Here is a 25,736-nt window from a genome sequence, read left to right on the forward strand (position 1 = left end):
TAAAATTGTTTTAGAGAGGGTAGTATGATCTTCTTGTTGATTTGGTGGAGAAGGAGAAGTAGGAGGACCAAACAATGAAGATGAAATTCTGTAGCATATCCTGTAGCTATGTTTGGGTGGGAACGGTTGCATGGGAATAGATTTACACTATTAACCCCTTTCTGCCATTAGACGTACTATTCCATCCATGTGACCCGGGCCCTACTTCCCATGGACGGAATAGACTCGGTGATCGCATTAAAATTCCGACGCCATCTTACCTGGAGGAAGATGGTGTCAGCATCCTGGGCTGTGTCCTCCCCCATCCGGCCTCCCGATTGCTGTGATTGGCTGTTCAACTCTGAACAGCCAATCGCAGCCTTTCTCATTGTTTCAGCCAATCAGATTGGCTGAAACAGTGAGGTCTCAGGCTAGGATCGAGTAAGGATGTACTCGATCCTAGGCCGGTGCCTGGCAACGCCAGGCATCAGCCAAAACCCCTTGAATTGGCGCGATCGACAATCACATCGATTGCGCCAATCAAATCGATCTCGCCTGTTGGTAACTTCCCGTATCGGTGCTATTACAGCACCGATCCAGGTAGCACCGATCCTACGCCAGAGCCTGCAACTGATTGGCACGATCGATGTGATCGTCGATTGCACCAATCACAGGGCACAGCAGCGGTGTGACCGCACTGTGCACCAATGGTGACCTGCCGGTGACCTGCCGGTCACCTGCTGGTGACCTGCCAGTGACCTGCCTAGGATCAGAGCTGCGAGCTCCACTCATAGACTGGTGCATAGCAACACCGGCATCACCAGGGCCACCTTTGATTGGTGGGATTGATGTGATCATCGATCCCACCAATGACAGGTGATAGCAGCGGTATGACCGCTCTGTGACCTGTCTCTCACCTCTCCCTGACCTGTCTGACTGCTCTGCAGGAATCCTCACACTAGTTGAGGATTCCTGCAGAGTTGTCACGATGCCAGATCCCCTCCTGTGCTGGGACTTGTGGTGTCACAGGCTACTTGCTAAAGAAAGAAGAATGAAGACAGAAGAAAGAAGACAGAAGAAAGACGAGAGACTACAACCGTAAGTGTTGTTCCCTGATCCCGGCCCGATCTTTCTTCATCCCCCCATCCCCCATCCCCCCGTTCCCTTTCCCCCTCCACCCCCACTTTGCACCGCCTCCGTGTCCAAATTTAGCAGCCGATTGATGACGCAGTTCACCGATCAACACTCATGCTCGCTTTTCTTTTTCACCCCCCTTAGCGCCGCCGAGCGTTTATTGGTGACACAGTTCACCGATCAACACTCATGCTCACTTTTCTTTTTCACATCCCCGCGCGCACACCCAGCAGCCGCGTCTAGCCCATGCCTTCTGTTTTCTTTCTTTTTTTTCCACATCCCCGTCCGTGCACCCAGCAGCCGCATCTAACCCGTGCCTTCCGTTTTCTTTTTTTTCACATCCCCGTGCGCGCACCCAGCAGCCGCGTCTAACCCGTGCCTTCCGTTTTCTTTTTTCTTTCCACATATCCGTGCGTGCACCCAGTAGCCGTGTCTAAACCATGCCTTCCGTTTTCTTTTTTGTTTTTCCACATCCCCGTTTGCACACTCAGCAGCCGCCGAACTTTGATAAGTGACGCGGTTCACTTATCAGAGCTAGGGCCTGCTGTTTTAGACTTCTTCTCACAGGCAATTTTTTCTCCCTATTTGCTTTTTTTCTTTCAGCTTTTTCTTTTTCAGACAAGTTTGCACCAATCACTATCCCCCTACACACACGCATATAGTTTTACATAAAGTACACCCAAGCACCATATTCACATGAAAAAATGTCCCGCCATCACGTTCATCCCAACAGCGCTATTCATTGGAGGAGGCATATTCTTTCATTGCCTCCGACACTAATAGCGAGGGAGAGGATCCCACATTCCTTTACTCTTCAGATTCTTCCTCCTCTTCCTCCTCATCTTCCACCTCAGGTCCTGCGGAACCACCATGCAGACATCGCAGGACAGAAGCAGCGCCCACTACAGATGAAGATTAAGATGAAGCAGCGCCCACTCCTGAAGTTGAACCATCGCGCCCCTCTTCAGACCCTGTATGGACCTCGCCCCTTGAAAATTATGAGCCACTGATTCCTGATTTTGTGGCAGAATCAGGAGTCAAGTTTGACACCACCGGACTCACAGAAATAGACTTTTTCAAAGTCTTTTTCTCTGAGGATTTTGTTAACCTCATGGTGGAGCAAACTAATTTGTCTCCTGTAGACGCAGTTTAAATGATGCAGTTTTGGGGCCTGATCCTTCATATGGGGCTCCTGAAGAAGCCAGAAATTCAGCAATATTGGAGTGTTGATATTTTCTACAACACTCCAGTGTTCCGAATGGTCATGGTCCAGAAGCATTTTAAGGCCATCCACAAGTTCCTGCATTATTCCGATAATGCACAGTGTCCCGCACAACATGACCCCAACTTTGACGGTTTGTTCAAAGTTCGGCCTGTCATCGAACACTTCAACAAAAAGTTTGGTGAAGTGTACGTGCCCAAAAGGGACATCTGCGTGGATGAGTCCTTGGGTCATTTTAAAGGGGCGGCTCAGAGTCCGTCAGTACCTGCCTAGCATGAGGGCCAGGTATGGAATCAAACTCTTCAAGCTGTGTGAAAGTACCTTAGGGTACACCTACAGCTTTAGAGTCTACGAAGGGAAGGACACCAGGTTTGAACCCCCTGAGTGTCCCCCGGTCCTGGGAGAGAGTGGGAAAATTGTGTGGGATTTGGAGCACCCACTGCTGGATAAAGGTTATCACCTCTACACTGATAACTTTTATTCCAGCATCCCACTCTTCAAATCCCTCTCTGTGCGAGGCACTGCAGCCTGCGGTACTGTCCGCAAAAATCAGAGAGGCCTCCCAAAAACACTATTTGGGCAGATGCTCAGAGGGGGTGTCAACAGTGCCCAATGTAGCGACCACCTGCTGGTGGTCAGGTACAAGGACAAGAGGGATGTACTTCTCTTGACCACCATACACGGTGATGGCAGTGCCCTCGGTACTGTACGGGGTACCTCTACACAGGTCAGCAAACCGGACTGTGAACCGGGGTACAACAAAAACATGGGTGGCGTTGATCTCTCTGATCAACTCCTCCAACCATACAGTGCTTTGAGAAAGGCCAAAGTGTGGTACAAAAAGCTGTCTGTGTACATCGTACAAATGACAATACTCAACACTTTCCTGCTGTCACGATGTGCACGCCACACCGATACATCGTACCTTCAATTCCAGGAGATAGTGGTAAAGACCCTGATATTTGGCACGAGGGAAGGAGCGGGCCCCAGTACTTCCAGAACTGAAGGTGCTCATATCGTACCAGGTCAGCATTTCCCGGGGGAGGTCCCGCAAACTGGAAAAAGAGGTAAGTCGCAAAAAAGGTGTCGAGTGTGTTACAAAAGGGGAATACGCAAGGACACCATTTATCAATGCGACACCTGCCCCCAAAAACTTTGCCTGTGTATGAAGGATTGCTTCAAATTGTACCATACCTCCATGTACTACTAATTTACTTTACAGGAAACAGTAGATTAGTTCAAAAAAGGGGGCACATCTAGATAAGTTCATTGGGGGTCTAGTTTACAAAATGTCACTTGTGTTTTTTTTTTTACTGTTTAGGCACATCAGGGGCTCTGCAAATGGAACATGACGACCGCAGACCATTTAATCAAAGTCTGCTTTCCAAAACGTCACTACATCCCTTCCGAGCCCCGACGTGTGCCTAAACAGTTTTTTCCCACATATGGGGTACCAGCATACTCAGGACACAATGGACAATAACTATTGGGGTCCAATTTCTCCTGTTACTCTTGGGAAAATTAAAAATTGGGGACTAAAACATAATTTTTGTGGGAAAAAATATGATTTTTATTTTCACGCCTTGGCATTGTAAACTTTAGTGAAACACTTAGGGGTTCAAAATTCTCACCACACACCTAGATAAGTTCCTTAGTGGGTCTAGTTTCCAAAATGGGATCACTTGTGGGGGCTTTCTACTGTTTAGACACATCAGGGGCTCTGCAAACGGAACATGACGCCCGCACACCATGCCATCAAAGTCTGCTTTCCAAAATGTCACTACTTCCCTTCCGAGCCCCGAAGTGTACCCAAACAGTAGTTTTCTCCCACATGTGGGGTATCAGCGTACTCAGGATAAAGTGTACAACTTTTGGGGTCCAATTTCTCTTGTTACCTTTGGGAAAATTAAAAATTGGGGACTGAAAGAGCATTTTTGTGGGAAAAAATAGGATTTTTTATTTTCACGCCCGGGCATTATAAACTTTAGTGAAGCACTTGGGGGTTCAAAATTCTCCCCACATACCTAGAAAAGTTCCTTAGGGGGTCTACTTTCCAAAATGGGGTCACTTGTGGGGGGTTTCCACTGTTTAGACACATCAGGGGCTCACCAAACGCGACATGGCATCCGATCTCAATTCCAGCTAATTTTAGCTTGAAAAAGTCAAACGGCATTCCTTTCCTCCTGAGCCCTGCCGTGCGCCCAAACAGTGGTTCCCCCCACATATTATGGGGTATCGGCATACTCAAGACAAATTGGACTACAATTTTTGTGGTCCAATTTCTTCTGTTCCCCTTGTGAAAAAAAAATTGGGGACTAAACGATCATGTTTATGGAAAAAATATGATTTTTTATTTTCACGCCCGGGCGTTATAAACTTCTGGGAAGGACTTGGGGAATAAAAGTGCTCACCACACATCTAGATAAGTTCTTTAGGGGGTCTAGTTTCCAAAATGAAGTCACTTGTGGGGGGTTTCCACTGTTTAGGCACATCAGGGGCTGGCCAAATGCAACATGGCATCCGATCTCAATTCCAGCTAATTTAAGCTTGAAAAAGACAAACAGCACTCCTTCCCTTCTGAGCCCTGCCGTGCGCCCAAACAGTGGTTCCCGCCCTCATATGGGGTATCGGCGTACTCAGGACAAATTGTACTACAACTTTTGTGGTCCAATATATTCTGCTACCCTTGTGAAAATAAAAAAATGGGGACTAAACGATCATGTTTGTTGCAAAAATATGATTTTTTATTTTAACGCCCCGGCGTTATAAACGTCTGTGAAGCACCTGGGAATAAAAGTGCTCACCACACATCTAGATAAGTTCCTTAGGGGGTCTAGTTTCCAAAATGGGGTCACTTGTGGGGGGTTTCTACTGTTTAGGCACATCAGGGGCTCGTCAAACGTGACATGGAGTCCAATCTCAATTCCAGCCAAATTTAACTTGAAAAAGTCAAACGGCGCTCCTTCCCTTCCAAGCCCTACCGTGTGCCCAAACAGTGGTTACACCCCAAATATGGGGCTTCAGCGTACTCAGGACAAATTGGACAACAACTTTTGTGGTCCATTTTCTCCTTTTACCCTTGGGAAAATAAAAAAATTGTTGCTGTAAGATCATTTTTGTGACAAAAAAGATAAATGTTATTTTTTTCCTTTCACGTTGCTTCTGCTCCTATGAAACACCTGAAGGGTTAATAAACTTCTTGAATGTGGTTTTGAGTACCTTGAGGGGTGCAGTTTTTAGAATGGTGTCACTTTTGGGTATTTTCAGCCATATAGACCCCTCAAAGTGACTTCAAATGTGAAGTGGTCCCTAAAAAAATGGTTTGGTAAATTTTGTTGTAAAAATTAGAAATCACTGGTTAACTTATAACCCTTATAACTTCCTAACGAAAAAAAGTTTTGGTTCCAAAATTATGCAGATCTAAAGTATACATGTGGGAAATGTTATTTATTAACTATTTTGTGTGACATATTTCTCTGTTTTAAAGGCATAAAAATTCAAAGTTTGAAAATTGCAAAATTTTCCAAATTTTCTCCAAATTTCCGTTTTTACACAAATAAACGCAAGTAATATTGAAGAAATTTTACCACTATAGTGAAGTACAATATGTCACGAGAAAACAATCCCAGAATTGCCAAGATCCGTTGAAGCGTTCCGGAGTTATTTCCTCATAAAGGAACAGTGGTCAGAATTGTAAAAATTGTTCAGGTCATTAACGTGCAAACCACCCTCGGGGGTAAAGGGGTTAATTATAAAGGAGGACTTAAAAAAGTGTAAAAAATTTCCCTTAAAAAATTAAGATTTATTAAATATTCATTAAAAAACACCAAATTCACCCAGGTATGAATTAGTGAGTAATATAAAACATAATCAATCTCCTAAATTGGAATTTTTCAGAGTAATCATGTAGTTGACTCTATTGGGTCTATGGGTAGGTTCTCACCCTAATCTTCATCCATACCTTTGGAGATTGGCACCTTAGGGATAAATAATAAAAAAAAGTTTCATATAACCCCCATCTATATACATGACTCTCCGTTGGTCATGGTCATAGATATAAACATCACTACCAGATTCTATTTTATTAGACAACCATCTATTGGGGTTTGAGAAAACAAAACACCATCTCTCTGAGCTGATAGAAAGCTCCCATACAATAGAAGCTTAATTATTAGTGTGAATTCTGTCAGTTCAGCAACCAGTCCATTACCATTTTTTATGTTGTTTTAGGTAAGAACATACCATAGGACATGTGTTCATTTAACCCATTAGGTGTTAGGGAACCCAGACAGAAAATCCATTGACATTCCTTTGGGAACATCATCTGTCCCAATCACCTTTCCTGAACAACCGCTAGTACACAAAAATCAAAAGCCCTTATATCTCTTGATGAAATGTTTTAGCATGTCTCGGTAATGGGGTATCCCTGCCATTTCTCATGTCCCCTATGTGTTCACCTGTACGTCTCCTGAACTCTCAGATTTTTGTGTACTAGGGGTTGTTGGACAAAGTGTCAGGAAAGGTAACTGGAACAGACTGATATTCCAAAAGGAAGGTCAATGGATTTTTTGTCTGAGTTCCCTAACACCTTGTCACGCACGCGCCCAGACTGGTTGGTGCGGGCATACGGGGGGGTGGCCCCACTGGACCACAGACCAAACTTCCCTGGAAGAGGCGTAACTAAGTAGCTTCCTAGGTGTTCGCTGGAGCCTCTGATGGTGAGGTCAGACTTGTGCAATAGGAAGCTACCAGGTGCCACTCCAGGGTGATGTCTGGCTGTGGCTGCTGATCCCACTAAGGCACGGCTGGCACTCTGGCTGACAGGCGGGCACGGCTGGGACACAGGCAGGCAGACGGGTACAACAGAGACACTGGCGGGCAGGCGGACATAGCTGGCTCTCTGGTAGGCAGGTGGGTATGGCTGGAACATAGGAAGAATCGGTAGGGACCGGTCTGCAGGCAGGTATGTGAAACAGGTTGGAACCTGTTCAGACAGGAGGACCAAGTAACAAGTAGAAGGTGGAACTAAGAGAAGAGAAGGAGAAGGCAGAGCCAAGGGCGGAGATGCAAGAGGCGGAGCCAAGAGCGGAGACGCTCGAGGTGGAGCCAAGAGCGGAGACGCTGGAGGCGGAGCCAAGAGCAGAGACGCTGGAGGCGGAGCCAAGAGCGGAGACGCTAGAGGCGGAGCCAAGAGCGGAAACACTGGAGGCAGAACCAAAAGCGGAGACGCTGGAGGTAACGCCAAGAGCGGAGATGCTGGAGGCGGAGCCAAGAGCAGAGACGGAGCCAAGTGCAGAAACACAGGAGGCGGAGCCAGATAGTACCGCAAAGAGCGGAGCCAGATAGAACCGCAAAGAGCGGAGCCACAGAGCAAAGCCAGAGAGTGCGAAGCAAGGTCTGAGTGCAGAGCCGCAAGAGTGCGGAGTGTGAGCAGACAGAAAACACAAGGAAAGAAAGCAGGGAAGGAAGCCACAGACAAGGAGACCGAGAAAAGACAAAGTACAGACAAGGCAATAGAACAAGACACAGGGACAAAGACACAGGGACCAGGATATTCTGCCTCCTGGAGGGCGGACTACAAGATCAAGGCAATAGCACAGAGAAAAGCCTCCAGAGAGGGAGTAACTCAGAGCAAGGCCAGGCAAACTCAGCAGCTAAACACTAACTGAGCTAACACATTGCACAGGCCCAGACCACAGGGTGGAGCTGCACTATATACAGGAGGCCTCTTGATAATTGGTCAGGAACTGATTAGACAGATGCACCTGATTCCTATAAGAACCAGAGAGTTCAGGCGCCGGCCCCCTATACACATAGCCATGAGGCATGCAGAGAGCAGAGACACAGAACATAGAGCTGGCATGAAACAGAAACCACATCATGGCCTGGAGCAGTGGGTAAGATTGTGTGAGAGATGTGAGGCCATGCTGTGATGCCAGCAGAGTTGTTACAGTACCCCCCCTTTACGGCCCCTCTCCTTCAAGCCCACCAGAATAACTTGTAGAAGAAGGATAGGAGCACACATAGTCCAGGCCAACATAACATCTTCAGGGTAGAATAAGGCAGGCGGGTCACCAGGAATCTCATAAAACAAAGTCTCTTGGTGCTCAACAGGGTTAGCTTCCACAATGAGCTGGACCACCTCCTTCAGGTAGACAGGTAACAGGGAATAGAATGCTGCTGTCTTGACATCTTCACCAGCCGGACACATGGAAACTGGAAGCCTTCTTATAGGATTCAACTTTTGCCCGACAGGTAGCAGAGATGTTCTTAGGTACGGAACACAAGAAAAGTCATTAGAGATGAGAGTGGAGAACAACAGCTCCACCGGGTCAGAGAAAAATTGAGGTGAACAAACTTCTGTTTTGAAATCTTAACCAGCCGGCCACAAGGACGCTGAAGGTATCCACATAGGAACCATCCTCTGCCCGTTATCCAGAAGAAATCGTCCAAATGGCGGGGATGTTCCTAGGAACGGATTACAGGAATAGTCGTGGAAGATGTGTGGAGAGATAGTCACCGCTTCCCCATCTTCAGTGACGTTAGCACACCTTGACTCGACGACTAACTGTTTACTGGTATAGTCGCTGGAGATGTGTGGAGAGATAGTCACCGCTTCCCCATCTTCAGTGACATCAGCACACCTTGACTCGACGACTAACTGTTTTCTGGTATAGTCGCTGGAGATGTGTGGAGACATCGTCACCGTTTCCCCATCTTCGGTGACGTCAGCACACCTTGACTCGACGACTAGCAGACCAGCTGAAGAAGATGACACTACTGAGTGTCTTTGACGCATGGGAACCAGACACTTCTCAAGACTGGGAAAGTTCAAACGAAGCACTTTACTGGAACTCTTGACCAGAGCGGGTGGTAGAGTCCTTGGCTCAGAATGACCCATGAGCATAACAGACAGCATACGGTAGACAAACTTCTTCGTGTATAAGGCTCCAACTTGGAGCTGTAGTTGTCCTTGCAGGACTAGACTGCTCTTGAGTAGGGCTTGACCAACTTCAGACAACGCCCTTACCGGGTTCTGGAGCTGTATGACAGAAACCACACACCGAAACCGAATGGTTGGCGACTTTACCACACCAAAGCTCCCGGAAAACAGAGACACAGTCTTTGATTTTAATGGAGAGGAAGAACTCACACCTAGGGCAGCCTCTCCTGCTGGCCCAGGGTTTTGGAGTTTTAGATCTACAGGGCAGAGACCGTCAGGATGTTCCTTGCAACCGCAGCGATACCGCGTTCCCTTCTTGCAGCTAGATTTGGGCTGCTGTTTTGCCAGCCCACTTTTATCAGCCTTCTGGGGTTTTGCTTGGGTAGCTGCTGGGACAGGTAGAGGAACAGGTGGGTCTTGGACGGACTTGGTCAGACGTGACGATTTCTTCACGGGTTTCGCCCGTCTGGACCGCCTCTCAGATCTAGATGGGGAAGACTTCACAGGAGCAGCAGGACGAGGCTTGTCAAAGAGTTTACGGAATGCCACCAGGAAGGCCCCAAGACTCATGACGATAGGATCCCCTGCTTCCCAGAGGGGACAAATCCATAATAAAGCATCTCCTGCTAGGTAGGACATGATATAGCCCACCTTAATCTGGTCAGAGGGAAAACAAGCTGCATTCTGCAGGATGTAGTGCAAGCACTGTTCCAGGAAGCTTTGGCATTCCTCTGGATTCCCATAGAACCTAGGTGGGTCTGCTGGGTTGTGCTCTTCCTCATAGGCCCGAAGTTGATTGTAGAGAGCGTTTGAAATTATGATTGGGCCCGAGGTCTCCTCAATTGGAACGACACAGGGCGGAACAAATTCTTCAGCTTGCTCATACTGGTAGAGAGAAAGTTCATCATGCTCAGAGAGCGGTAGGACATGGGATACAGCGGAGGCCATGGCCTGTGCAAACTGTCACGCACGCGCCCAGACTGGTTGGCGCGGGCATACGGGGGTGTGGCCCCACTGGACCACAGACCAAACTTCCCTGGAAGAGGCGTAACTAAGTAGCTTCCTAGGTGTTCGCTGGAGCCTCTGATGGTGAGGTCAGACTTGTGCAATAGGAAGCTACCAGGTGCCACTCCAGGGTGATGTCTGGCTGTGGCTGCTGATCCCACTAAGGAACGGAGCTGGCACGGCTGGCACTCTGGCTGACAGGCGGGCACGGCTGGAACACAGGCAGGCAGACGGGTACAACAGAGACACTGGCAGGCAGGCGGACACGGCTGGCTCTCTGGTAGGCAAGCGGGTACGGCTGGAACATAGGAAGAGCCGGTAGGGACCGGTCTGCAGGCAGGTATGTGAAACAGGTTGGAACCTGTTCAGACAGGAGGACCAAGTAACAAGTAGGAGGTGGAACTAAGAGAAGAGAAGGAGAAGGCAGAGCCAAGGGCGGAGACGCAAGAGGCGGAGCCAAGAGCGGAGACGCTGGAGGCGGAGACAAGAGCGGAGACGCTGGAGGCGGAGCCAAGAGCGGAGACGCTGGAGGCGGAGCCAAGAGCGGAGACGCTGGAGGCGGAGCCAAGAGCGGAGATGCTGGAGGCGGAGCCAAGAGCGGAGATGCTGGAGGCGGAGCCAAGAGCGGAGACGCTGGAGGCGGAGCCAAGAGCGGAGATGCTAGAGGCAGAGCCAAGAGCGGAAACGCTGGAGGCGGAACCAAAAGCGGAGACGCTGGAGGTAACGCCAAGAGCGGAGACGCTGGAGGTGGAGCCAAGAGCAGAGACGGAGCCAAGTGCAGAAACACAGGAGGCGGAGCCAGATAGTACCGCAAAGAGCGGAGCCAGATAGAACCGCAAAGAGCGGAGCCACAGAGCAAAGCCAGAGAGTGCGAAGCAAGGTCTGAGTGCAGAGCCGCAAGAGTGCGGAGTGTAAGCAGACAGAAAACACAAGGAAAGAAAGCAGGGAAGGAAGCCACAGACAAGGAGACCGAGAAAAGACAAAGTACAGACAAGGCAATAGAACAAGACACAGGGACAAAGACACAGGGACCAGGATATTCTGCCTCCTGGAGGGCGGACTACAAGATCGAGGCAATAGCACAGAGAAAAGCCTCCAGAGAGGGAGTAACTCAGAGCAAGGCCAGGCAAACTCAGCAGCTAAACACTAACTGAGCTAACACATTGCACAGGCGCAGACCACAGGGTGGAGCTGCACTATATACAGGAGGCCTCTTGATAATTGGTCAGGAACTGATTAGACAGATACACCTGATTCCTATAAGAACCAGAGAGTTCAGGCGCCGGCCCCCTATACACATAGCCATGAGGCATGCAGAGAGCAGAGACACAGAACATGGAGCTGGCATGAAACAGAAAGCACATCATGGCCTGGAGCAGTGGGTAAGATTGTGTGAGAGATGTGAGGCCATGCTGTGATGCCAGCAGAGTTGTTACACACCTAATGGGTTAATTGAACAGATGTCCTATGGTTGTTTTTTCTGATCAATATACGGTACTAGGAACATAAAATCTTGATTCGCCATTCAAGAGGGATGTTTGATGTATTTTTAAGTTACTAGATCACATAAGTAAATTACCGTATTTCCGTTATCTGTATACCTAAATATTTCTCCATAAATATTCAGCTCAAAGTTTCTCATGATAAAGCCTCTCTTATTTATTCTCCTCTCTTCTTCTCATCTTTCCCCTACTGTATGTGATAATAAACCATTGATAATACCAATGTTTATAAACAAGGAAATAAGTAATTATTGTCACTGATCCCATTGAGATATGAATTATTAAATACTTCATCTTTATTCATATTTTTTAGAGGAATTTTTTTTCCGCTATTATATACCACTGAATTTGTCCTATATATTTTCAAACTACAGGGGCCTTTAAGAATATTAATTGGAATATACTGACATTGTCACCTTTGCCATGTTCATAACTAATAAGTAGAAAGAGGGAAACCACATGAGGGATTAATCAAGTCTGATATGATAAAGGACATTGGCATGTGTTGCACAGATCCAGTTTACCAAGGTGGTCAGAATAGATCAGCTTTTTGCGGAGAGCCGGCTTGGACATGCGCACTCAGTGAGAGGGGAAACTGAGACAGAACATCCAATTCCTTTATACGCAAGTGCCACAAACAAGCCCCCTAGCAACTGAACAATCTGAATCATGTGCGCAAGGAGAGGATGGACGCTGGAGCCGTAGATTGAATGGGAAGGTCTGCCTCTGGAAACAGAACGCCAACTTTATGAGCGGTATATGTAAAGATGGTGGGTCATAATGAATGTAATACATCTGCAGCAGGACTCCACCAGTCCATGAGATAATATCCTTCACCAGCACCTCCTGATGAACCTGACAATATAATACGGGAAATGTGTGGCGGTGTAGAATGTATACAGATAAGTGGATATTTAATACATGCTACTTTTACTCAAAAATGTTTTGAAGGATTGCTTATCTAAGCTTATGTAATGGGCAGGGTGGTGGAACCACTGTGCCGGAGCCCAAGAACGACCTGGAGGGGCTTAGCTAGGAGCCTTAACTAATCTGACGATGGATACGCAGCAGCGTACGATACCGAGATCAGATGAGAGACAAGGGAGGTGGTCCAGGTGCTACTCCAGGACTGACCTTGGGTAGATGGTAGCTGAGTCCCTAGGAACGAGCTGTGGTGGCTCGAGGGAATGTCCAATTGATGCAGGCAGGCAGAGTAAAACGACAGGTACCATAGATGCAGATGGGCCCGGCTGGAGAGAATTTGAGCACTGGCAGGTGCAGGCTGGGCTGGTGGATAGGCATGCTGATAGATGGGCTTATGGGCATGGCTAATAGCTAGGTTGGCGGACATGGCTAATAGACAGGCAGGTGGGCACGGCTGATAGACAGGCTGGTGGGCACGGCTGATAGACAGGCTGGTATACAGAAATACGAGTGCTGGAACCTGAGAACTGAGAAGTGTGTTTAAGAACACAGTTACAACATTGCACATGTACCTCCTACCTGATGGAGGTGCTTTAAATAATAAGCTCTCCCCAGCCATTGGCTGGGAACACTTTAGGATGGGGCTTTCTGTGCCTTTAAAAATCGGGACCGCACGTATGCGCCCTTAGCACTGTGCCTGGGCATCTGCAGGAGAATGAGGACGGGGCGCGGGACCGTGGCAGGGAGTATGTGGGTGCCTCTGCTGGGGGAAGGAGGCAGAGAGCAAAGGTGTCTGATACAAGGCAGGAAGAGGAGCGGGACGTGCAGGGCAGCATCGGTGAGAGCATCAGTGTCTCTGCTGGGGAAGGGGATGCAGAGACACTGGCGTTACAGTTTACTTATGTGTCTATACATTATTGATAGGACACATGTGCAGTATGTTATGGCTACTTTTGTATCTTTACTGCAATGATGCAGAATAGTAGATAAGCTTTCAGTATCATATTGGTCAAGTATGTTCAATCCCTTTACACTGTATATCTGTGATACCGTGCAGAGGTAGGGTTTTGAAGATCAGCCGATGAGGAGCGAGGGCACCACTGTCGACTACCCTAGGTTGCCAACCTTCATTGAAAGGTAGGGGGCAGCATCAGGGTAAAGCCCTACAATTATTATTCATAGAGTGACCATTTTATTTGTGAAGCACAGTTCAACATAAAACATAAAAAATGATAACGGACTGATGGCTGAACTGACAGAATTCACCCTAATAATTAGGCTTACCGTATATTATAAGGGAGCTTTCTATCAGTTCAGAGAGATGGTGTTTTGTTTTCTCTAATCCCAATAGATGATTGTTTAATAAAAATAGAATCTGGTAGTGATGTTTATATCTATGACCAACAAAGAGACACATGAGTTGCGCATATAGATGGGGATTATATGAAACATTTTTATTATTTATATTGTCTAAGTGGTAAGATCCCTCTATATTGAAACAAGTGGTTTCAGTTTGTGTCTACACTTGTAAAGTGGTAGATTTCTATTAATATTGAGATAGTTTGGTTTCATCTTTAGTAAAAAGGTAAGGGATTATTAGGATAAGCCGACGTTGAGTGGGAGCACCATTGTTGTGTCCCTACATAGCCAACCTTCGTGGCTTAGGTAGGGTTGAAGATCATGGTTTGACCCTACCTATAGACCCAATAGAGTCAACTACACCATTATTCTGTAAAATCCCTATTTAGGAGATTGATTATGTTTAATATTACTCACTAATTCATACCTGGGTGATTTTGGTATTTTTTAACTAATATTTAATAAAGCTTAGATTTTTAAGGGGAATTTTTTGTTACGTGTGCATGGGAATAGACAAAAAAAACAACCCCAAAACACTGCATTTGAACTTATGTTCCGCTGCTGTCAACCGGTGGTGTTGAGAAGTCTGGGCCAATCCAATCCTTGTTCATTTTGATAAGAGTCAGTCTGTCAGTATTTTCAGTTCACAGACGGATGTGCCTATCAGTTATAATACCCCCTGTGGCACTAAAAACCCGCTCTGACAAAACACTAGCCACAGGGCAGGCCAGGACCTGCAGGGTGTAGACAGGGTGCCCTGTGTCTAGCTAGGATATCCAATAGTTGTAAGGCACAGAGGAATCACAGAGGATGCTGGTACGGTCAGCAAGCTACTCCTTCAGCATCTTCCAAAACTTTTCCCTCCTTGTCAGAGTACCCCACTAATCAGGGCCTGAGTGATGGGAGGGCTGAAAAACTGTCCCAGACCTTTGATTATGTTCCCCTGTCTCTGCTGCTTCTGGTGTCTGTCTCCCTCGACTTTACTCCTTGGTTGTCCAACGAACTGTGACCTCTGCCACCAGTGTTGTCAGATAGGAATCATTGTAATAATTCTTCAACTAAGGCCTTCTGGTACTGTAACAATTTACTAGACCTCTCTTTCACAGGACGGAGTGATGGAAAGTTCTCCTTGTAGCTTGGGTCTAGAAGAGTGATGACAACAGCGAAGACTTCCCTAGCCCCACCAAGAGGATGACTGTCCATTTCTCCTAATCCTCATCCTCCCTCTCCTCCTTGTCTTCAGGCCATGCACGCTGAACAGATGGGATGAAGGTGACGTGTGGGTAGTAAGGTCGGTAGTGCAGGCAACCACCTCCTGTTACTCCTCATCCTCATTATCACCCAATCTATGTTTTGAAGAAGAGATGAGGCTGGGCTGTATAGCATCACCCTGTATAGTTTCTTGCTCCCTCTCACCTTGCTCCACCTACAAAGCCTTTTCTTTAATTGTGATCAGTGAGAATTTCAATAGACAGAGAAGCAGGATGGTTACACTGCTTATGGCATCATCGCTGCTCACCATCTTGGTCAAGTCCTTAAAGTTTTTGAGAGCCACACAGTTGTCAGACATCCATGCCCACTCATTAGCTCTTGTTTGCAGAGGCTGACTGTAATACTGATAGGCATGTTGTAGCTGGTATTCAACTATTCCCCTCTGCTGCTCATAAAGCCTTGCCAACATACGTAATGTACGTTGAGTTCCAACGTGTGATGACATCGCACACCAGTCGGTGAGCTGCAAGTTGCAAACACTTCTGCAGCAATGGTGGTGTCAGCTGTAGCTGACTTTCCAGAAATGGGCATACATGCGGTATACTTTCACAAGTAGGTCCTGTGTTGGTAGGACATGTTCTGTCCGAGAGTCTGACTGGGCCCCAGCTTCCACAATGTTTACACAGTGTGCTGTCAGGCAAATGTAGCATTTCTGGCCACAAGCACTTGTCTATGCATCCGTAGTTAAGTGGACCTTCCCAACAACTGCATTGGTCAAGGCATGGCTGATGTTATGGGACACGTGCTTGTATAAGGTGAGGATGGCACACCTTGGGAAATAGTGGCAGCTGGGGACCGAGTGATGGCCGCTGCCATGAGGTTACGGAAAGCTTCTCTCTCCACAAGCCTAAATGGCAACATTTTCAAGGCAAGCAATCTGGAAATGTAGCCATTTATTTTTGTGGCCTGTGGATGGGTGGCAGCATATCTATGGCGATGAGGTAGTGGCTCCACCCACAGACAATGTTTCTGGACCCTGGCGTTCGACACAACTAATCAGGTGCTTTCTTGTCATGTGCTTGAGCATACTGGTTGTGGTCAAGCTGGTAATTGTGCTGTTCGTGGTGATGTTGGCATAGCAAATGTTGAAAATGGCCTTTTTTGTGTTAACTGGACTGTCTTTAAAAAGTGTCAGACTTGGGAAAGCCTAACCCTTTGCCTAGCAACTTCACCTGTGTGGGTGCTCTGAGGAACAGTTGCCTGCCTTTTGTCTCTTGCCACTCCACTGCCTTTTCCTGCCTCTTGTAGAGCTGTGGTTACCTTATCCTCTAAACTGCTGTCCTAGCTCTGCATGTCACCTTCCCAGGTTGAGTCAGTGACTTCTTTGTCCACCATTTCATCTTCCACTTCCGCACCCTGGTCTTTCTCATGACTTGCTGACTTAACAACATCAGTTGTTTGCAAATGTGGCTCATCATTATCTACCTCTTACGACAGTAATTGAATTTTCACACAATTGCCTTCTTGTGACCATGGCTGCTCCAGAGCCGGTTTTAGGCAAAGTGGGGTCCTAGGCAAAGTTAAAATGGAGCCCCAAATGCTATCATATTGCACATCACGCAGAAGCATTTTGGTTGTATTTATGTGCGCTGAGTTCAGGCCGCTAAATGAGTGTGATCGATAATATTGAAATCGTTCAACGCTTGCTTCCCAGTCTCTTTCCACTGTCTGAGAAAGAATGATGGGGACAGAATGATGACTAATAGATCACTAACAGATCACCATACAGTATCATGTTATCAGCAGCACATCTACAGTTTACACTGGCGATGTGCTGCTGAGAACAATGATTTTTGTTCCGGCATAAACAATCCAATCACTCGATGAATAAGTAGTATTTTACTTGTTTAGTATAATACACCCCATAATGCTCCATATATTATAATGTGCACCACAGTGCTCCATATTGTAAAATGCACACCCCACAGTCCTCCATATAACATAATATGCCCCATATTCCCCCATATAGTATAATACACTCCTCAGTCCTCCATATAGTATTATACACTTCCCATAGTCCTCCATATAGTATTATACACTCCTCATAGTCCTCCATATATTAAAATACACTGCTCAGTCCTCTACATAGTATAATATGCTCCTCATAGTGCTCCAAATAGTATAATGCACCGCCATAGTCATCCATGTAGTACAATTCACTTCCCATAGTATAATGCACCCCATAGATCTTCATATAGTATAATGTATTCCCCTTAGTCCTCAATACAGTATAATGCAGCCCACATATAGTATAATGCAGCCACCCCATAGAGCATAATGCAGCCACCCCACAAAGTATAATGTAACCCCCCATAGAATATAATGCAGCTCCCCTCATATAGTATAATGTAGCCCCCTCAAAGAGCATGATGCAATCACCCCTCATAGAACATAAATATAAAAAAATATAATACAGGCCCCCATAGAATATAATGTAGCTCCGAATAGAATATAATACAACCCACCTCCCCATAGAATATAATGTAGCCCCATCAAAGAGTATGATGCAATTCTCCCTCATAAAATGTAACACAGCCCCCCAAAGAATATAATGTAGCACCCCATAGAATATAATACAGCCCCCCATAGTATATAACACAGCCTCCCCATATAATATAATGTACCCCCCATAGTATATAACACAGCCTCCCCCATAGAATATAATGTACCCCCCATAGTATGTAACACAGCCATATAGTGTATAAGACAGCCTCCCCCTTAGAATATAATATACCCCCATAGTATATAACACAGCCTCCCCCATAGAATAGAATATACCCCCCAATAGTATATAACTCAGCCACATAGTATGTAACACCGCCTCCCCCATAGAATAGAATATACCTCCCGTGGTATACAACACAGCCTGCACAGTATATAGCACAGCCCACATAGTATATAACACAACCCACATAGTATATAGCACAGCCTGCATAGTATATAGCACAGCCCGCATAGTATATAACACAGCCTGCGTAGTAAATAGCACAGACCACGTAGTATATAGCACAGCCCACATAGTATATAGCACAGCCCGCATAGTATATAACACAGCCTGCGTAGTAAATAGCACAGCCCACGTAGTATATAGCACAGCCCGCATAGTATATAGCACAGCCCGCATAGTATATAACACAGCCTGCATAGTATATAGCACAGCCCGCATAGTATATAGCACAGCCCACTTAGTATATAGCACAGCCCGCGTAGTATATAGCACAGCCCGCATAGTATATAGCACAGCCCACATCTCCCCCCCAAGAATGGCCCCACAGTCCAGTACTCATTGTTATAGTAAAAATAAACACTCCTCACCTCTCCTTGTGCCCGCTATACACCCTGCTCCTGTCTCAGTGCCTGCACTGCCTAGCACACAGTGAGGGCGCGATGACGTCATTGCGCACCCACAGTGTCAGAGGCAGAGCGGTGAATGATGGGAGAGGGAACATCAGCTGATGCTCTCTCCTCCATCATTGCTTTGAACTGTACTGGTAGATGCTGGTACAGCTCAATGCGGCAGCGGGGGAGTCGGTGCTGGTGGCAGGCGGGCCCCCCTGCCTCACAGGGTCCCCATAGTGGCTGCATGATGTGCCGCTAGCTGGGGGCCCCTGGGGGAGCGAGGACCCTAGGCAGCTGCCTGCTCTGCCTGCCCCTAATGCCGGCTCTGGGGTGCTCAAATATTTGGGCATCTCTACCTGTGATCTCCTTATGTCCCACTTGAAACGGGCAGGGCGAGAGGCAAGAATCTAATTGGAAATGTGAACAGTTCTTTGGAGTGTCCAAGTGGGGGATCACTTGTATCTGGGCACTTGGCATGGTGGGAGAAAGGAGGGTCAGGGTGAGAATTTTGTGGTCCAGAATCACAGCTACTGAGACTGGACCGTGTGGAAGACAGGCTGGTGCTGTCAAATGACTGGAAGCATTATCTGCTATCCATCCAACAACCTTTTCACATTGGTCTGGCTTCAAGAGTGGTGTTCCATGCCCCTTTACAAAGTGGGACAGGAAGCTAGGTTAATGCAATGGGGACCAAGGTGCTAGTCGTGGCGAGGGGCTGCTATTCTGGCACACCCTGGCACGCGACTACATAAACATCATGTCCCTTGTTTGGTGTGGTGTGTGTGCGTATTTCACTCACTTGGGAATCAGAGTCCTTCTCGGGTTGCAGGGTCCTGGTCTTCTGCAGCAACACATAATAACCATTATAGTCCAAGTTCAATTCAAACATACCAACTTTACTGAGCTCATTCACTTTAAATACAGACACCGCACAGCAATCTTCATACAGGATGGGCATTCATTCCCCTGAACTATCCCTGGTTCTTCCTGTCACCATTTGCTTCTGCACCGTATCCTTCGGTACTGCAGCTTCCTGAGTAGTCAGACTAGCTTGTTCCTGGTGCTCCCTGTCCATTTTCCCCATCATGGGCGAAAGTAAAGGATGCTGCTGCCAAAACAGTAATTTCTGACAACATATGGGGCAGCACTTTGGGAGAAATTGTGCCAAAAATTGTGGGGTCTAGTTTCACTTATAAACCCTTGTGCACCTGACAAATTTGCAGCAAATACAAAAATTACATTTTTACCACTAAAATGTCATATTTCCACATCTCAATATTATAAAATTGGGGGAGGAACCTATGCTATGGGTTCAAAATACTAGATGAATTCCTTTAGGGGTCTAGTTTTCAAAATGGGGACACTTGTGGGGGGTTTTCTGCTGTTTTCACATATCAGGGGCTCTTCAAATGCAACATAACATTCACAATCTATACCAGGCAAATTGCGCTCCTTCCTTTCCTAGTCCTGCCAGGTGCCAAAGCAGAAGTTTTTCACCACATATACGCATATATACGCATTTGGGACAAATTATGGAGTCAGCTTTCTCCTATTATCCATTATCAAAATTACTAATTTGGGGCTAAAACAACATTTTCGTGAAGAAATAGAAAATTTTCAATATGACGACCTAAGGTTATCAAATTCTGTGTAATACCTATGAGTTCAAAATGCGCACTATACCTCTGGATAAATCCTTGAGTGGTGTAGTTGCATTTTTTTCACTGTTTAGGCACCTCAGGGGCTCTCCATATGCGACATGACGCCCACAGACCATTCCATCAAAGTCTGCTTTCCAAAACGTCACTCCTTCCTTTCCGAGACCTGCCATAGGCTCAAACACACATATGGGGTATTGGCGTACTCAGGAGAAATTACACACTAAATGTAAGGGTCCATTTTCTCCTGTTACCCTTGTGAAAATAAAAAAGTACGTTTTTGTGGGTAAAATGTGATTTTCTATTTTTACAGCTCTACATTATAAACTTCTCTGAAACACCTAGGGGTTCATGGTGCTCATAACAAATCTAGACATTCTTTAAAGGGTCTAGTTTCCAAAATGAGGTTACTTGTGGGGGTTTCCACTGTTTAGGCACATCAGGGGCTCTTCAAATGCAACATGATGTCCGCTCTCGATTCGAGCCATTTTTGGTTTCAAAAAGTCAAACAGTGCTTCTTCCATTCCGAGCCCTTGCATGCACCCAAACAGTGGATTTCCCCCACATTTGAGGTATTGGCATACTCAGGAGTAATGGGACAACATATTTTAGGGTCCATTTTCTCCTGTTACCCTTGTGAAAATACAAAATTTGGAGCTAAAGTAAAATTTTTGTGAAAAAAATTAAATGTTCGTTTTTTTTCCTTCCACATTGCTTCAGTTCCTGTGAAGCATCTGAAGGGTTAATAAACTATTTGAATGTGGTTCTGAGGACCTCCAGGGGTTCAATTTTTAGAATGTTGTCACTTTTGGGTACTGTCTGTCATGCACACCCCTCAAAGTCACTTCAAATGTGATGTGGTCGCTAAAAAAATGGTTTTGTAAATTTTGAAAAATGAGAAATCGCTGGTCAACTTTTAACCCCTATAACTTCCTAATAAAAAAAAAGTGTGTTTCAAAAATTGTGCTGATGTAAAGTAGACATGTGGGAAATGTTATTTATTAACTATTTTGTGTGACATGACTCTCTGATTTAAGGGCATAAGAATTAAAAGTTTGAAATTTGCGATTTGTCATATCGAAGAAATGTTACCACTATCGTGAGAAACAATTTGTGCCAGCTTGGTCATTAAAGGGAACCTGTCACCCCGAAAATCGCGGGTGAGGTAAGCCCACCGGCATCAGGGGCTTATCTACAGCATTCTGTAATGCTGTAGATAAGCCCCCGATGTTACCTGAAAGAGGAGAAAAAGACATTATATTATACTCACCCAGGGGCGGTCCGGCTGCTGGTCAGGTCGAATGGGCGTCTCCGGTCCGCTGCGGCGCCTCCCATCTTCATTACAAGACGTCCTCTTCTGATCTTCAGCCACGGCTCCGGCGCAGGCGTACTTTGCTCTGCCCTGTTGAGGGCAGACAAAGTAATGCAGTGCGCAGGCGCCGGAAAGGTCAGAGGCTCGGCACCTGCGCACTGCAGTACTTTGTCTGCCCTCAACAGGGCAGAGCAAAGTACGCCTGCGCCGGAGCCGTGGCTGAAGATCAGAAGAGGACGTTTGTGAGTGTAACATGAAAAAAATGTGGAAAAGTTCACTGGCTATGAATACTTTTTCTAGCCACTGTAAATAGTTTTGGGTGTGAAATCCTGCTGACAGGTCCCCTTTGCATTTGTATTCCAATGGATCCGGCAGATGATTGTGTCTATGCAAAGTGCAGATGTGAACAGAGCCTAAGGCATATGGCTTCAAATAAACCTGAAGACAGAATATGTATTGTATTATACTTATTGGTATGATTACGATAATTGCTATTACTGGAATTTCAATATTTTGTACAATTTGTCGGTGGCTTGTAGGCCATATGCACATTTAATCGAGTAAACAATGCTGCTCATCTCCGAAGCAGAAAAATGTCAGTAGACGCCAGGAAATAGACAATTCAAGTGTTTTAAATTAAATCAGTAATTAATTAAACAACATCTTATGCAATTAATTAGGTCCTCATAATTTTAGCTTTTGTGGTTTTTATGTGGTTTTACCTCATTCTATGGTTCAAATCATTGTGGGAGATCTCAGTAGTGGGAAATTCATAGGGAACATAGTGGTGAATGATCAGAGAAAAGCCCACACACAATGCAGCTTTTGTACAAAATACAAAACTGCTTGTGCTTAACTGCAAAAAATGGTAATTGCTTTTAAAGGGATTTTGTCTCTCGGACTCAGCATCCAACTTCCTGGACCCTTAGTGAACAACTTATATTGCAAAGGATAGCCTTCGCTGGCCAGACATGTCTTACAGTGCCATACAAATTAGGAGTATTTGAGTAGCTCTTCTTTCTGACTCATACATTGGGATACCTAAGAGAGCAATGGGCTGGAGATATTCGCATTAGACAATGCTTATTGTTTTTAACCTCATTAACTTTATGTATTTCCTAATAATGTTATTATACTAAGAACCAATGAAGGCACATGAAGTGTATAAATAAAATCAAAGAAGTTTTTTTATGCAAAAGAATATATATAAAATAATGTTAATAATACATAATGGATGCCTCAAAAAACGACTAAGGACCTTCAGCAGAAAAAACACACACCAATTGCCTTGAAATAATTTGTAACACTAAAATGATGTGGTCACGTGGAGCCTATGGAAAATAAACTGAAGATAGTCTAAGCAAGTTTTGAAGCAAAGTGCCAATCATAGAGCCTGAATAATTCAACCTGGCAAAGGTTAGTTTCCCACATTACCACATATAGAGCCAATTCACTAAAGTGTTCGTGTCCATAGTGCTGTCTTATAAATTTAAATAAAGTGCATGTAGTCACATAGTACCTGAATGGTGTGTGAGTGCTGCTGCATCTCACCCCGATGTGCGTTTCTCCTAATCTTCTTCCGGGGGCGTGTAAACACCCACCTAGACACGCTGACAACTCTGGCTGCATCCGCACCTACCCAAGCTGCAACAACTCGGAACATGACTCATCAGCCTACCAGCTATGTACCAAGCCCTAGACCACCTCTGTCAGCTCCTTCACATTATGTTGGTGATTCTGCTCTTTATAGGGTGTACATTAACCAGTGTACGCTACACTTTGAACTCTTAGCTCATCAGTTTGTTTCCAATCGGGCCAAAGTGGCTTTCATCATGATCCATCTTACTAGCGAGGCTCTGCCATGGCTCATCCCTCTCCATCACTGAACCTGTCAGTATCAATCTTCTGTGGTAACATTCGTTTTGTTGCGTCAGCCTATCTGGACCTGGAGATCACCACTAATTCAGTGAGAAAAAGTCTCAAGGTGCAGCGCTGAGCTCACCAAGATCACCACAGTTCATGAGCCCAGCTGGGAACCCATCCTCAGTGCTTGTGGTAACTTTGATAACATCACCGCTAGTCACCGAGGTTGCGCTCTTAGCAGCTCATTCGTCAGTGGTTCTCAGCCTGGACAGTCACATCTTGACACCGTCCAAGTCAAAAACTGTTTATCCCCAGACATAGATTACGGCGTGGGATAGAATGACGAACAGGTGAGAGATATGGTTGGTTTTTATTTTGCTTTATTACGGGAGACGAGGTATTCAATGGAATGGTCATTAGAAGAGTATAACTGCGTTTGTTATTTTTAAATAAAAAAAGGGAAAAGTGTGTTTTGTTTATCTTTCAAATAAAGAACTTTATACTTGCTGTGTCTTTATTTACCAACTAACTATAGGATTAGTAATGGATGAACAATACAAAGGTGACATCAACCCCACAAATATTACCTCACTTGCCACAGCTACAGAGCAAGTGGGAAGAGTTGGCAAAGCGCCAGAATTGGCGCATCTAATAGATGTGGCATTTCTGGGCTGCAGCAGGATGCTCTTTGTAGGCTGGGGGGCCAACATCCATAGCCCCTTACCAGCCTGAGAATGCTAACTCCCAGCTGTCTGCTTTAGCAAGGCTGTTTGTCAAAAATGGGTGGGACCCACAATGTTTTTTTTAAAATGTATTTAAATAATGAAAAAACAGCGTGGGGATCCCACTATTTTGGATAGCCAACCTGACTAAAGTTGACAGATGAGGGTTGCTCCCAGCTGTCAGTTTTGCCTGGCTGGTTATCTAAAATACAGGGGAACCCATGGCGTTGATTTGAACATCCAGGGGTCCACCCATCTCTACATCATTTTATCTTGTATGACTGCTATGCGTGTTTTATGATAATCTTTGGGGTAGTTCACATGTTCAATTCTTTTCATCAGTCCAAGCTTGATATTGATTGCTTGATATTGATCAGAGAATTGTATTGAAATTGCCAGAGCAATTGGATCAGTGAAAAAATAGGGCATTAATTGGATGCCATGAGAAGTTTGAGAAATCTCGCTTTTTTTCATCAGAGAAAAACGGATGAAACTCTGACCAAACTCTAATGGTAAAAACTGACACACTGACAAAACTCTGATTAAACTTGGATCTTTTTTTCTTGTAAGGGCAACATTACTGACACATGACTGACCCTTAAGATTTAAAACAAAATACATACTGTACATCATTAAGGACATACCTCTCTATACACTACTGGTATAGCATGTGCATTGTACAATTTGAGATGCATATATGTTCTGGTACAATTAAATGTAAACAAAGGGCACACTGAATGCTAGATTTTCAAAACTCTAAGGCTATGTTCACACTAGGAGTTTTTTCAGCATTTTTTCTCCACAGCAAAATCTGCTCTCATGGCAGTAAAGAAGCTACAGAAAAGAGCAGGTATGGCTTGTTTTTTCCTTGCATTTTTGTAGTGTTTTTGTGTGTTCTGTGGCTTTGGCATGCTACTATTGTCTCTTGTGCATGCTGATAAAGTTTAACCCCTTAAGCCCCAAGGGTGGTTTGCACGTTAATGACCGGGCCAATTTTTACAATTCTGACCACTGTCCCTTTATGAGATTATAACTCTGGAACGCTTCAACGGATCTTGGTGATTCTGACACGGTTTTCTCGTGACATATTGTACTTCATGATAGTGGTAAAATTTCTTAGATATAACATTCGTTTATTTGTGAAAAAAACTGAAATTTGGCGAAAATTTAGAAAATTTTGCAATTTTCCTACTTTGAATTTTTATGCCCTTAAATCACAGAGATATGTCACACAAAATAATTAATAAGTAACATTTCCCACATGTCTTCTTTGCATCAGCACAATTTTGGAAACAAATTTTTTTTTTGTTAGGAAATTATAAGGGTTAAAAGTTGACCAGCAATTTCTCATTTTTACAACACCAATATTTTATAGGGACCACATCACATTTGAAGTCATTTTGAGGGATCTATATGATAGAAAATACCTAAGTGTGACACCATTCTAAAATCTGTACCCCTTAAGGTGCTCAAAACCACATTCAAGAAGTTTATTAACCCTT

This window comes from Ranitomeya imitator, chromosome 3, assembly GCF_032444005.1.
Source record: "Ranitomeya imitator isolate aRanImi1 chromosome 3, aRanImi1.pri, whole genome shotgun sequence".
NCBI classification, from domain to species: Eukaryota; Metazoa; Chordata; class Amphibia; order Anura; family Dendrobatidae; genus Ranitomeya; species Ranitomeya imitator.